Source organism: Limanda limanda, chromosome 12 (genome assembly GCF_963576545.1).
Source record: "Limanda limanda chromosome 12, fLimLim1.1, whole genome shotgun sequence".
In the NCBI taxonomy this organism is placed as follows: domain Eukaryota; kingdom Metazoa; phylum Chordata; class Actinopteri; order Pleuronectiformes; family Pleuronectidae; genus Limanda; species Limanda limanda.
Genome location: NC_083647.1, coordinates 2,068,067 through 2,084,613, shown reverse-complemented (window position 1 = coordinate 2,084,613; position 16,547 = coordinate 2,068,067). Strand labels below are relative to the sequence as shown.

Sequence of the window (16,547 nt, the reverse complement as noted above, 5' to 3'; positions counted from 1 at the left end):
AATAGAGTGCTGTGTGGCGCCTACTGCCGAGTAGTGACAGTAATGAAGTCAGACCAGGATCAATGGACTTCCTTAAAATGACTGAGGACACCGCTGCTGCCCTACATATGGGAACGCCCCCACCAACACACACACACGCACACATACAGAGCTTCATCAGTGTCATCATTGTATCAGTCTAGGAGAGGGGATAGAGCACTGATCACTGATTGCACTCTGCAATTGGACTAATTTTGCTCCTTGGACAATGTGCTCTAATCAGTGTCAGCAACACACACACACATACACACACATACACACACATACACACACATACACACACACACAGACAAAAACACACACACACACAACCTAGTGTGTCAACATAGGATGACAACAGAAACACAACCTAAACGTGGACAAGATGCACTAGTAGCCACAAATCCACACACACACACACACACACACACACACACACACACACACACACACACACACACACACACACACACACACACAAAAACAACCACTCACCCAAAGCATCATGACTTAAAGATAATGTCTGGACAGTGTCGGCCTCTGCCACTGCTCTCACTAGGGGCCTCGACAATAGATGAAGCCACTGATACAGCCCACAGAGGCCCCACTTCAAACAGCATAATGTGACAACTGCTGCCACTGCACAAGTCGGTCATACACTAAAGAAAATTTGCAGAGACGATAAATAAGACTGAGAAGTTCAGCATAAATTTGAAATACTAATAATAATAAATGAAAACAAAAGAGACTAATTAGACACTTTTCTTAAAAAGAACACACAATTATAATAGAAGGCAATTAAAATTAAAGAAAAGGATCAAAACAGAAAAATGAACACAAGCTAAAATAATGAACAAAAGTAAGTGGTTTTTTTTTCATTTCATGTTCATTATATTTCCCTTTCATTCAGGAGAACAGCATGTAAAACTGGCAAATTCGCACATGTCATGCTTCTGTTACATTTCAAAGATCCCCTCTGTTACTGTGTTGAATACCTGACAAAAGATGCGGCTCCTCAGCAGCTCACTGCTGAACGGCTGTTGGTGAAGACAGTGGCATATATAGGATTTTTCTAAATCAGTGGCCAATTCAATTCAATTCAAACAACTGTATTTATCCCAAATGGGCAATTTAGTTTGACATTCTACCAATCCCCAAAAAATGTTATATCGTACATCACACATATGAGCTAAGAGTGCATCAAGGTAGAGCACAACAATGAAAAAAAGAACCACGAGACCATGACTCCAGGGAAAATAATAAATTAATAAATAATAAGTTTACAAAACCTGGCATATGTACTAGTTAAAGTCTGCTGTCAACAGCATTTAAAAGCCTAATGGCAGAAGGAATAAAGGAATTTACGTATCTGGGGCAACATAAAGCCGTCCCGAGGGCATAAAAGAGAATTCATATTAAAGAATGTTTTCAGATTGGGACATGATGGTATAGCTTACTGGACCACCTGTTTCTTCCAAAGGGAACTCAGGTCTGTCAGCTGGACTCCAATGATCTAGGGGCAGACTTTGAAGGCCAATTATATGTCCAAGAAAAATTATACAGATGCATATTTAAGTAATTTCCTTTCCTTTACTCCTGGCTCTGTAGTCTTGAGCAAAGCCACACATCATTCGAAATATTTTGAAAACTGTCCTGTGTTCAATAAAATTCTGTACCTTGAAAAAGCTTGTAATTATGTGTTTTAACAATTTGTAAAATGTATTGTTAGTATTGTAAATAAGTGACATTTAATTGAAGAAAGACTAGTGACAGGACAGGGGCACTTCAGAGGCCAATCAGATTTAAGCTTGGGCCAGTGCCCCTGGCCTCATCTCTCTATCTGCCCCTGATTGAAGAGTTTGTGATCCGGAACATTTTGTACATGACACTGTGACAACATGGTTTCTTCATACTCTTTATGATGTTGAACTTTTGCATAAAATATGCATTGTGTGTGAATTAAGTCAAGTGGAAACTACTACTACAATGTCTGTACTAGCCCGGGTGCATGTTGTCTCCATAAACAACATGACAAGTTAATAGAAAGGTCTGGTCATTCTGCAGAGGTTGCCTATAACAGATCCAATCAGACATGTTCACACAACATAGAAATCTCTGGGTGGAGGGTGGAGCAGCAGGCAGAAGCAGAAAGTAAGTCAGTGCTTCGCCTTCGCAGATAATCCTTCCCAGCGACAGACATTCAAATTCAAATTTAAAACCACTTTATTTGTCCCAGTAGGGCAATTCAAAGGCACAAAGAGCAAGTCAAAAACACAAGTAGATCTTGGTGGTAGCAGCAAATATTCAAATGTGAACTTTGAAGGCCGAAGGGGAGAAGGGTTCCTGCTGTTTTTAGGAACATATATAAATACTGCATGATAAATACTGAATGATTAAAGAGATAGGAATACATTGAGGTAAATAATACAGATGTAAAATGATGTAGAGTTAAGTAAATAAGAATATAGGTAGCAGCAGATGAATAAGTACTGTAACTATGAAAATATATATGCAGTAGATAAATATATAAACAGATAATTAGCAGTTAAGGTGAATAAGGTGTTGAGAATAGTTTATAGAAAAAGCCAATTTTCTCCCTGATTGTCTCATTTACTGTTGTGGGTCATAAAGAGGCAGCAATATTAAAAAAGGACCGTTTCATAACCAGTTACAAACTCCTTATAGGGGGTTTAAGATGCCAAATTTTTTAGTTTGTATCAGTGGCTTGGCTTTTTTCTAATTATTTTATAAAAGTTTGTGATATCCAGGAAAGTCTTTCTGTCCACATGGTATTTTGTCTTACGGCAGGACTTCTCAAAGTTAATACATATGCAGGGTTGGTCACAAGATAAAAATGTATAATACTAATTTATAATAATAAAAAAGGTAGGTAGAGGCCTGGGCTCTTATTCAACGGTATAGAACTTTCAAATTACTTTCAGAGACACAGGAATTGCCTTTTGGTTAGGGTGCGTAGAGAGGAGTAGTAGAAAACACTTTAGGCAGCAGGCCTCCAGGACAACTCCCAGGCGAGCAGACCATGTACTGTATTACTCTACTCCACCTGTTTCCAAAGGCAAAAATGCACCTCCATAAAAATGTTATGATGATATGGGCAGAGATACATTATCTCAGACTCAACCAATATTTGGTCCAGACAGAACCAAATATAATTTTCAGGGAAAGTGCATTGATTATACAAATTTGTCAGTCACAACAGATAAGAGTAATTTGAATTAATAACATTTAGATTTCTTTTAGAGCCCAGGCTCAATGAGTTTTAAGCACATGTGTTTGGGGATGGCGAGGGGTGGCCGTGGCCACCTCACGCTGAATCTTGGCTACCCTATTGGCCACCCAAGGCAACATGTCACAGCCGTCACTGGTTTCCCCTGTGCGGAACCTTCCTGCACTGGCACAGGCACACTGCCGGACAGTGAGTCGGTCTGGATGTGAGTGGAGGTGTTTCAGCAAATGTGTGTTGACTTTTCGCCTGGCAAGTCTAACCAGTGGTTATAAGTTAGCTATAATATCAAAAAAGAGATTGCATTTTCAACACTTTTAGTAATATTAATTAACATTAATAACTTTAATCAGTAGCGCTAGTAGTGCTAGTAGCTAGTAGCAGAGCTAGAGGTTAAAAATTTTGCTAAATAGATAGTCATTGGCGGGATGATTAACATTACTAAAAGCGTAAAAATGCAATCTCTGCTTTGATATTATAGCTTACATGTATCCATACTGCTGCTAATCACCATAGGCTGAGCTGAACATCTGCACCTAGAGGAGTAGTAATAGTCAGTAGTAAGAACAGAAGCATCATACAGTTGAAATATAGTGCAACTCCTGGCCCTACATACAATATGAATAAAACCATCAGCAACAATCAAGCATCGCAACTCTACTTACAAAGTTTAAAAACAAGTATGAATATAAAAATAATATAATAAATAATCTGTTAATCAGAATGTAGTCTGTATATTGCACTACATTTGTACATTTGTATAGTATAAGCTTTGCCTTTTTATAGCCCTGTATTTTCTACTCAAAAGCATTTTTATGTTCATGTAATAGTGATTTTTATGCTGCCACCCCCAAATGATCAGAAAAATATCGCAGATATCAGTCAAGAAGGGGTCGCCCTTTTGTTGAGGTTCCAAAAGGGACACATACACTAATTGTGTGTGTGTGTGCATGTGTGTGTGAATGTTGCCGCGCATGTTAGCGTGTAGTTTTGGAAAGAGTTCCAGGCTTGGCTAGCTCCAATTCTCATGTTCACGCCGTTTTTACCACATCAACACACACCCACAGCAGAGGAGCTGAGGCCAAAGCAGTGCAGCTTGCTATCTTTCCCACACACTAAACCCACCTCCAACAAGCAGACAGGCCGAGCAAACAGACACAGTCTCTTAACCTGACACACAATAGGGTAGCGGGGCATTTTTTTCAAAGGTAGACATTTTTTGCTGAGCTGTTTGATAATACCAATAGTGCCTGTTCTTCTTGTTTGGAATGGACTGTTTACTTGGTCTGTGTTGATGCTCTGGAGTTACCTCAGAATTACTCCTTGCCATCAGAGGCTGTGGCTCAGGGGTTAGAGCGGTTGTCCTCTAACCAGAAGGACGGCAGTTCGATCCCAATCTTCCCCATACCGAATGCCAAAGTGGCCTTGGGCAAGATACTGAACCACAAATTGTCCCTTCTCATGGAGAAAAGTGCTGCACAGGGAATAATGTGTGTGAATAGATGACTGTAAAACTGTACTGTAAAGTGCTTTGAGCCTCAAAGAGATTAGAAAAGTGCTATATAAAAACAGAAAATGTACCATTTAGACCACTTCCAATTAGCAAGTTCAATCAAATTTTATTTGTGTAGCCCATATTCATATTCAAGTTTAAGTTCTACAATATATTGTCATTTTTTTTATTATTTGTGTGGTGGACGTTGTGTGAAGAGCTTTTGATAAAGAGTCTAGGGTGAAGAGTGAAATTAGAGAACTTTCATCCTTCCTGGTTCATTGGCAATGAAGATTTTATAGTCAATGTTTTTGATCAAATGAAACTCAATTTGCTCTATTACTTTTCATGTGTGTGGCTTATGTGAACGTTTGAATGATTTACTGAAGTGTTGTTGTTTTTTGATACATTTCATGCCAACTATATCAGTGGTCTGTTAAGCAATTGACAAAATCTTTAGATCCAAGTTCACAAGTTTTCAAAATAAAAGCTCAGTAATCCAGCTCGATGTACAGCGTTTCATTAACAAAACGAACATTGTGCTTTTACTTTAAGGACAAATTGCCAAACAGAAAGTGATTCTAAGAATATTGTTGTCAGCTCTTAAATGTCTGTGTCAGTCTGATATTGTAAAATAATACAAAGAAATGATCTGGCAGCGATTTTTGACCCAATGTTTGAGACAGCTGACAACCAAGGATGTAGTTTTTTGGACAACGTTGAAGACAACATGTTTGTCCGCAAAAGGCACTTATCCCCACCTCCACTGACTGCTGTAGAGCACTCGTTGCCTGTTTATTAAATTTTTAATTTACATTGTCTGTGGATGTTGGAAACACGTGTTAAAATACAAATAGTAAATGTTTTGTTTTTATATAATGCTTTTCTAGTCTTAATAACCACTCAAAGCACTTTACAGTACAGTTTGCCATTCACACATTGCATATATGGTTAGCACTTTTTTTCTGAGGGGCCATTCAGGGTTCAGCATCTTGCCCAAGGACACTTCAGCATGCAGACGGGGAAGACTGGTATCGAACCGCCGACCATCAGGTTGGAGGACAACCACTCTATCTCTTAACCACAGCCGACCCATCATATACAGTCCTGGACAAGCATGCATATGTGAGCTGACCTCTCATTTGAAAGTGAATACATTTTCTACCAATATACAGTCTGCCATTCCAAAAAGATCATTCATTCATCACCCAGTCACTGCTGGTAGGCCAATGGGGACTTAAACTTGGATTAATGAGTGATAAAACAAACAAGACTGTATTAGGAGTAGCATTGTCTCTAATATCAGCCCATGATAAACAAATGCTCTAACTCAAGGTTAACAGACAGTGTATCCACGTGACTCATGGAAAAGCCATTCATGCTCACATACGCCATCACACCTCTACCTAAAAAAAAATATAGCTCCATTAGAAATCAGAAAATAGTATAACTAGACATATAGAGCTGTAACTGGCCTCCCTAGCACCACTTAGAGGCTAATACATAAAAATAGAACAATCATATACAAACCACTGTTAAAGCTTTAGCAGTACTGAGAATTTGCTCTGAAAAGGTTTACTGGAAAAAATTAAAGGGTGAGTAATGTTATTTATTGCGGGGGAACCTTGAATTTTAGAATAATTAGAGACGATTTAAAAAAAATATATAGAACGAGATGGTGAATATCCCTTGTACGTTTGAAGGTCTTCTGCCCAATTTAACTTCTGCAGTTGGTACACAGCTGCAGTTTTGTACCCTAGCGTCCTCATGTGTTTTGGCCTTGTAATTAACAATACAGACCGAACTTGAGGGTGCGCTGAGGCTAAAGGTAAATCTGAATGGCTACTGGCTTGTGTGGCAGGACTATGAAAATTATGAGGCCCGCTCAGAAGATCAGACATCATTTCCTCTATGCTTTTTTAAACGAAACACTTTTCCTTTTTGAACATAGGACAAGATGGAGAATATCCCTTGAACGTAACACCGCACTAACTAATGCCTAGAAGTTGATGTTATCGGATGTTAGGGACCACAAGCAGATGTTAGAGACTTGTCTGCAGTTGTATATAGAGTACATTATATGGACAGAAGTATTAGGACACACCTCTTATTCATCAAATTCAGGGGGTTTCATTCAGTTACATTGCCATTGGTTGGACTGGGCCCATTAGGTCCAGTGAGATTTTAATGCTTCAGCTTACAAAGACATTTTGGACATTTCTGTGATTACAACTTTGTGGGAATATATTGGGGAAGGGCCTTTTCTGTTCCAGCATGCTTGTACTCAGTGCACAAAGCAAGGTCCACAAAAGCATGGTTGGGTGAGTTTGCTGTGGAGGAACCTGAGTGGCCCGCACAGAGCCCTGATCTCTACCCCATCAAACACATTTAGGATGAACTAGAACGGAGATTGCAAGTTATGTCCTCCTGTCCAACATGAGTGTCTGACCTCACAAATAATCTTCTGGATTAATGGGCAAACATTTCCACCAAGATTCCCCAAGATCTTGTGGAAAGCCTTCCCAGAAGAGTGGAAGCTGTTATTGATGCAAAGGGGGGACCAACTACATATTAATGCCTATGGATTTAAAATGGGATGTCATAAAAGCTCCTGTAGGTGTAATGTGTAGGAGTCCCAATACCTTTGTCCATAAAATGTAGCTGCCTTTGTGGGTTGCTCACAGTGCTCGACCCACAGAGAATTATTAATATCTTAAGCTGTTAAAAGGATTAAACAAATTACTTTTGCTGTCGGAACATTAAACAGTATACGGTATTGCAAAATATTGTGAGAAGTTTTATCCAAGACAGAGGACACAGAGACAAAGATAAACAACTCTGCAGTTCACCAGAGTGCAGTTCTTGAAAGATTCTGATTTTTCAAGAAGCAGCTAAATAATTACACACATAAACCATAGAACAACACAGGATCCATATCTCCATGAATTATGGAAAAAGAAAAGTAATCCAATCATATCTGGGGCAAGAGTTTATATATATACAGTGTATTGTCACCGTCAAACTTAAGGGCATGCAGCTTAATATCTTATGATTGCTTTGGTGCTCTGGCACTGCTACAGCATTTTAGCATTTTTCATCTAACCGCTCTGGTTTGAATCGAGCCTTATCAGTCTCGCTTGGAGAAGCAGCAGACAGCTTCAGTGAAAACTACCTGAGACAAAGGTGGAGAATTTTTACAGGTGGAGACAAAAACAGCTAAAAGGAAAGCAAATTCTGGATGCACATTCATTGGGTGTCCAGGAACACAACTTCAAATCAGTGCTACTGTTTCCCTGTGTGTGCTGGATGTGTCACCAGGCAGCAGTTGGGTAACACATTAAGTGGTAACTGCTATGAGTGTAGATATTCACTGTAAAAGGTGTTGTGTTGATATGGCAAACTACTGAGTAAGGACACTATTCACTCATAGTTTCAAATATTGAATAAATTACTAATGCTGTCATGTATCAAGGTAGGAGAGTATTAATATACAGTTTCATACAGTTTTATACAGTCTTCCTAAATATGTGAGAAGTTGTCTCCAAGACAGAGGACACAGACACAATGATCACTCTCTGATTCCATGCTGACCTCTGAGAAAGCAGGCTTTCACAGATTCTGAGGCATCAAAGCCAGTGTCTGACTGTAATGAGCATTCTGCATGAGATATAATGGACTCCCCTTATCTGAGCCTATAAATGTTCAAAAGCTTAGTGGGCCCTGAGCCCTGAGCTCATAAAAAAGCCATCTCATTTCCAATAACAGTACACAGTGGAAACGTTTTTTCTTTCTTCTTCTTCTCTCACTCATCTTCCTCTCAGAGAATTTGCATTAAATCCAATGCTAAAGGGAATATTTTTGCTACATTTAGCTGACAGGGAATTATATAAGACGAGGGTAACCTAGCAGCGAGATCAATCAGTGATAGGCGTTCACCTCCTATGTATGTTCAGCCAGCCTGATGTGGTGTGCATATCCGCTTAGCCCTCTTCCATCTGATAGCACTAATGTTTTAATTTGCTGGGCCATAATGCTGAAGGATCAGAGGTCACCTTCAACACTGGTACACTGCTTCTCCAGTTTTTTTCTTCATTTCCACCAGAAGCAAATCTTGTGAAGCCAGACACCAGCTCTACATTAATGATTAGGCTTAAATCATTATCATAATTTATATTAATAATCAGGGCTGTTACTATCAATAACAAGATAACACCTGGTACCATCTAGTGATACAACTGTAATAAGTATCCCTTTTATACACTATATGGCTATTAGAAGGAAGTCTAACAGAAATTTCCAAAAAGCTTTTTATTTATAAATAAATAAGGGAACAATAAACATACACATAAATAAATGTGTTCACAAAATGTCACAAATTTATGAATACCGAAATAAAGCAAGTCATTTATCAGACATTTTTGTGGGCAGAAGAAATTGAAATAAACTATTATGTAGCAGTATAAAACAGTAATTGAGTTCAGCATTGAAAATACATTAATTAGGTCATTAAGAAAAAGAGGAATTTAAATTGCAGTTTAAAAGGACAACTAAATAACAGAGTTGCCAATTTAACTAATAATAAATATTTTAATCAAGCATTTAAAATGTCAATTTCCTTTCACATTTGCTTTTCCTCTTCCCTGCTGCTCTTCCTTTTCCTAATAGCCATTAGATGAACTTAATAATGTGCCTTTCTCTGATACTTTGAGCCTTATGCTTTTAAAAACCAGGTAAAACACTTCAATTTAGAAACATGATAGAACAAGCTTTCTGATTGGCCATCACTTGACATGTCATATGGAGATGTACAACACATGAGAGATGTATGATGTATAGCGTGGGAAGAAGACGATCAGCATGTCTCCAAACTGAGGATCGGCGCTCCATTTCATCTGCAATGTCCCTTAAACGTATCAGTGTTGGCAAAAGCACAAACTCTAACGTTGCCATCAGAGTCTTTTGAGCCAGGATGACAAGCTATGAGGCGGATGCAGCTAATTTACATTGTTTACCATGTTTACCAGCACAAGGCCACATTGTCACAGAAAGGCTAAATGGAGAAGCTAAATGATTCAGCTAATAAAATGGCTAAAGTTAAACAATTTTTCAGTAGATATTTAAATTCAATTATTTATGAATTCATTCATGAACTGAATGTGTTATGCTATTTAAATTGTATCAATTTATTGACAAATTTATATTCCATTTGTATTTATTAATAATTCACCTTTTACCATCACAATATCACATAGGGAATGTCTTGATAATTTAGTTTATTTATATATTTATAAACAAATGTTTTCTTTCTTTTCTGGTCTGTCTCCCCTTTCGTCTCTTCATTCCCCCGTCTCCCTATCCAGTAGAGGCAGATTGCTGCCCACCCTGACTCCGGTTCTATCAGAGGTTCCTTTCCTTTTTCTCTCCACTGTCTCCAAGTCCTTGCACATGGTGGGATCTGTTGTGCTTGTCACTATTATAATGTTCAGTCTCAACCTTTCTATGCAAAACGTCTTGAGATAATGCATGTTGAGATGTGTATAAATAAACTTGTATTGAATTGAATTGAATTTAAATTGAATCTCTCACTTTTTTTTAAGGCATCAGGGGTCAAATGTCTTTGATAGCAGACAGATGAGCTTTAAGATTTATCCAGGAGCAGGACAACACCTAAGCATTTCTCTCTCCAATAAGGCCAGTCATAACTGTATGAATGCTGCAGTTATAGTCGAGTGAAAAGTGATCAGATGATCATTGGAACTCAGTCAAGCAGAGCAATGCCAAAGCCGAAAGATAGGGAAGGCACACACTGAGTCAAGTATTGAGCACAGGAAATGGACGCAAACCTTATTTTGGTGCAGTAGCAGAGAGCGCGGCAGATTTCACTCTCTGTTGACCACACCCTGAAGGGAAATTAACTACAGCTGAAGAGCATCGACAAATGCTCCCTTTTCACTCCCAGTGACAACCTAAGACACTCCAAGAATTGATTCAGTCCTTCATCCCTTTACTGATACAATCATCATCTCCTGAATAACATATTGATAGATCTCTGCCAAGACAGCTCCAGCAGCCATATTTGAAACAAAAGGGTCTGTTATGAACTAGTGAATACACTGGGGCACATTTTGTGCAGCACTCATCACGCCGAGGAGTGTAATGCAATTCCAAACTCGAGCCTCCTGGCAGATACGTAATAGATGCAGGGCAAATATGTGGATGAACTATGCAAGGATAATGAATCCATTTCTTGGAGCAAAGTGGAGCTGCTGTAGCCAGCAGACACACAAGAACACATGTGAATACACACAAGGGGGAGGAGGCGTGCACTGAAAAAAGGACATAGCAGGGTGGTTAGAGTGGACATGCAAAAAATAGGAAATGATAGTGAACAGAAACGTGAAAACACACCATCTTATGGTTAAATAAACTTTGACCACAGACAAGTGGAAGTTAAAAGGCTGCGAATTAGCAGGAGGTCTATAAGGTCTGTGAAGGCAGACTACAATTCAGGCTTCATCTGTTGTGGAACACAAATGTCTGTAAAACACTCATCAGTATTTCTGTTAAACCAAAGGGGTAGACAGTGACATTGTCATCCCCAGAGCCCCAAGCTAAGTCTATCAATCAATAATTGATCAGAAATCCAGTCATGCTTTAAAGCAACAGGTTCTCAACAGCATTAGGTGGAACTTCTGACCCAAACTTCCTTGCCTTTCTTTATTAAACTTGCCAGACATACAAAATGTTGAGACACACAGACAGACAGACAGACATGAAGCATTGGCTTCAGGCGGTTTCCCAGTGTCACTTCATTTGCTCATAGCTGCTCCCTTCACACTCATAAAAGTTAATTTCTTTCAAATGTGACCAGTTTGAACAGGATCCAGTGCTGTGTGCCCCTCGCTGACTGGATCCCATTAAAAGCCCATTAAAACCATTTCATTGCAAAAAATACAATGGCTATATATAGACACAAGATCATACAAGCAAACATTAAGTTAGGTGTGTGTGTGAACAACTACTAAAATGATAAAATGATAAAATGATAATACACAGACAAATGCATTTGCACATGAAAACCCTTGATGTTCTAAGCAATGCAGTCTGTTATTCAATTAGTTTCTAAAAGTATAAAGGATCACACGTCATGAATTCATAAGAGAAAGAACACACACACACACAAAGAGAGAGGACTACAGCATCCTTTCCACAGAGCACAGGTTTCTGAGGACAGGTCTCTTGATCCCACAAGGCGATGGTCCGAAATAGAGTGAGTCCCATTTGGATTACTCAAAGATACTTTTGTTGTGAAGACTGTGGGAAACTCATTCAGCTCAGGTGCTCGTCCTTCAGGGATTCATTATGTGTGTGATTTGGGATTAAGAATCGTTGCGAAATTATTTGTATTTGTATTTTTCAGAAGAAGTTGGCTCCATATTGAGCACAGAGCAGTGAAATGACCGAGAAACAGGCTCAGCCCCACCCACTGGGCTGACAGGGCTCAGCAGGTGCAGTGGGTGATTTGTCAGTGGTCTTAGTGTCCTTGAGCGCCTTGAAACTGGACCACAATGATTTCAGATTGTTTGGATGTACTTTGAACGGTAGCTCGCTGCCATCTTTGTGTGTGAATGAGAGGAAAGTTTTAGACCACATTATAAATGCAATTTATTTACTTTCACTTTAGATAATTTTACCTGTTTATGAAACTATTTTTTTGTGTTTGATTGAATTCATGACATTTGCATCCAGAATTTACAAATGTTTGGTGAAAGCAGAATATTTCCACCCTAATATTTTTTCCTCCAAACACAAACAAATTGTTCACTGCACTTGTCTCCAAACTAGATATTGCTTTGCACAATTCATGCATTAACTTTTGAATTCACACTTCCCCTAATATCTAAAACACTTAAATTGGGAAATACAGCCTTTAAAATGATGATCAAGCTGAATCAACACATCTCTACAACAGTTTCAACAAGAACAGAATCCTATAACCTTCATGAAGGTAGAGTTTATTGCAGGGCTGTTGTGTTAAGGCTCTTATATACTTCTACGTATCCGTTTCTCGGAGAGGGCTCAGCAGGAGACGAAGAGTCTTTTTGATTTTTACTCCTCCGACCACTGTACGTCGAATAAAATTCACCGCCAAACCCATAGGTGGCGCAACGGAAGACGAGCTCAGAGAAGCCTACCCCAATTATCGGAAGAAGAAGTCCACTTGTGTTTATATTTCTCTGTCAGCCTGCCTCCCACACACTGAACCATGGCAACTAACAGAACTAAATAAAGTGACACCCAGCGGGTCAAGATGCTGATGTTATCGTTTCTTAGCGCAGCGGTTCCCCGGTCTTGTTTCCGAACTGTGTTGCTGATTCCACAGCTTGAATCTGCTTGAGGCTACACAGAGCTAGCTAGCTCCCCTCCCAGCTAGCTTCAACCTCAGCTTCCATACACAGTCAGCAGGGACTCCCGACACTAACTACTACCCAGTGTTTGCTTCTAGCCTGGCGGTATTATAGAAACAGTGTCATGATAGAAGTGGAATTAAAGTCGTGACGGCGCTGTTATGCACTGTTACCACCGCAGTTAGCATGGTTGCTAGCCCGCTAGCCTAGCCTGCTAGCGCCGTTTTGAAAGCTTGTTCTAACCGTCTGTGACCGTGCACACATGTCGTCAGTGCTCGAACGAGCCACCGTCAGCCGGACAACTCCCCTGGCTTAACACACACGTCACATTAATCGTAGAATCGTAGTTCTGTATGTGTTTATTGTGAATCAGGAAGTTACAGGTCCGGAAATGACGTAGAACAGAAATGACGTCGTACGGAAATGACGACATACGGAAATGATGTCGTTCGCGGACCAATCACAGCCAAGAGCTGTCCGCGGGCTCTCCGACACAACACGGAGAAGTTAGAAAAATCAGACATGTACGAAAAGCTGTCCGAAGCACTCGGAGAGGGCGTTTCACGACGGATAGGGCGGTCCTATCTATCCGTTTTACAAAATACGCTCAAGCATAAATTGGCCATTACACTGCATGAGCTTTAGTCAGGTAATACCCGTGCAACTGCGTGCATAATTGGTAATAATCATATTTATTGTCAGTCAAGCACAGTCACTGTGTAAAATAGGATAATAAGAGATGAAGAGAAAAAATATTGGAAAGTAAAACATAGTGTAAAACATAATTAACCATGTGTAAATGTAGACTGAGAGATGAAGGGATAAAGGGATAAAGGAGTGAGAAAAAAAGGGAGTGAGAGAGTCAGAGAGAGTCAGAGAGAGAGGGAGAGGGAGAGGTGCAGTCCGAACAGGGAAAGATGAATGATGGGGTCTAAATGAAATGTCATTCCCAGTAATGGGAAAAAACCTCTGCCAGAAAGCAGGTCACATAAATTGCAAAAGATATACTTAAGCAGTGTCGCCTGCAGCACAGTGCGCTTGACATAACTGTTAACATTAACTTTCGCAAAATCAAAAGGGCTTTCCCTTTTTGATTGTAGGCCAGAAGGGGAGGAAAGGACGGAAAATAAAAATATATTGCTTTTGTTTTATTTATTTTGGGACCTGTGCAGCCTGGATGCTGTGACTGGGATGGTATCAGCACTGGCATATAGAATGCTCAGAGGTGAGACACACATGCATGAACACACAAACACACACTCACACACACTCACACACAACAAGACCGCGTCCATATAATCAGACACCTTTGCAAATAAATGCTACTCTCCCCCTCTCTCATGCATCATACTGTGTCATCGTTTCCTAAAAATGTCAATGGCAACAGAAAAGCAGGACCCAAATTGCATCTGGCAGATGTACATTGTTTCTTGGAGTTCTGCTTTGATGTTGCTTTCAATGACCATTTGAATACTTTGTTGACTGCATAGTCGCGTCGGCCATGAGTAAAGAATAGAGTCTTTAAACCAGCCTAATAGTGCAGACTTTTCCTTTGAAATACACACATTGCCCCTGGCAAAAATCAATAGGAGGAGGATAAAATGCACTTCCATTTAATTAAGATAACCAGCACAATCCTTCTCATAATCTCTCTCCTCCTCCATTGCTCTCTCTCTCTCTCCATCTTTCTTTCTGTGCCGCTACCCATGTCATTCCCCTCTGGGGGGGTGAGAAATGTTGTCAGTAGGAATCTGGATTTAATCGTTTCACAGATCGACGCCATGTTTTTCTTCCCCTGAAGCGTGTTCTCGCTCCCCCAACCCCCATAACCTCCTCTCTCAAATGTCGTCTAGGGAGCATTCTGCAGCCAAAATGTGTTTGCTGGGGGGCAAATGGACTATTGGGGTTCAGCTCTTCAGCTGAGCGGGTTGCAATTCATTGTGCAGGTCTGTGTGACAATACAGTGCTGCTTTGGCTTCATAAGACCAGAGAGAGCAAAATAATCTGCGAATTATTTGAATTTTATTGGTATTATCATAATGGTACTGGTATTAATTCCCAATTTTTAATACAACGTGTAATAATATTATTTCACACCTAATATGAATAATGCTAAATATATATTTTTGCATTAAAAATGTTTTAACCCAGGGGTATAGCATTGTGAGCTTAATCGGACAAAGAGTGTTTCTCTCTGTGACCTTTTATACTGTAATTTACACCTGACATTAAAATTTTTGGTTTTAAGATTGAAATCAGATTCAGGATGGTATGTGATCCAATTGTTCATTAAACACAAGTATAAATGCAAATACATTGTCAACCTACAAACATCTACTATATGAGCATAAATATGTCATAGCATGTGACTGTTCTAATGCTAAGCAGCCATTAGCCTGTAAACACAGTGAGCAGTTCTCTCCTCAGTTCTCACATGTGGAGACTCAAGACAAATTTGAATACTGCATGTAAATGTAATCAGGATATAATCATGTTCTGTTACAAATGTCTGTGCTGTTTCCTGTCATAGATTTTAGAAAAAAATATGTGACTGGTTCATAATCTTATTGTTTTCTAATGTAAGGAAATGTGCAACAATCATGTTGCCCAATAGGTAACCACTGTGCTGTATTTGTATGCCAGTGCTTAAATGAGCCTGCTCTCAGCTGAGTAAAATCCAGAGATAGTAGAGTCTTTAATAAAACTCTGAGGCTCCACAGCAGCTTTGGCTCAGAGACGCCTTCCTCAGCAGAATTAGTCCCGTCTAGTTTCACAAACAAGGTTTCCCTTGTAAAATGACAAAGCTCCTCCGAGAGATACTCAAAACCTGTGTCCCACTGCCCTGCTTACTTCAGGATGAATAACTATCTCTCTGTGGACTGACTGCTGGCTGAGAAACTCAATGTTCGGGGAGTTTTAGGTTCACGTGGTGACTCATAAAGTGGACAGACAATGTACCCAGGGGTTTCATGGGCTTCAGTTTCATTGAGTGCATAAGAGAAGGCCTACAGTAAATATGAAAAAAAGACTATCTTTATTAATAGATAACAAATTAATATTTCTCTGTAAACAACATAATTATAACTTTTTTAAAAGAAAGTTTACGTGTTAAGTTATTATGGTTTTAGTGCACATGAGCCTATATACAGAGTTGATGTGACAGCAACTTGAACTTTAAAGTCCCATATTGAGCTCTGTCATTACAGCCTCAGTCCTAGAATATAATTGTTTCACATAGTTACTAATTTGGAAAAAAAATGTTAGAACATTTTTAGAAAAATAATTTACTTTCGCAGGACACAACTAAAATAATAGCAACATCATCCTGTTTTTTTTACAGATAGTATCTATGCTTTGGTTTGGCCTCCAAAGCCTCCTGAGATTT

The 16,547-nt window shown here is 39.4% G+C and overlaps 1 protein-coding gene across 8 annotated transcripts in view; it reads right to left on the bottom strand.

The window, feature by feature from the left end:
- nrxn3a (neurexin 3a) overlaps positions 1-16,547 on the bottom strand; it is a 157,347-nt gene that overhangs the window by 113,935 nt on the left and 26,865 nt on the right. The gene's annotated exons all lie outside the window — the stretch shown is intronic.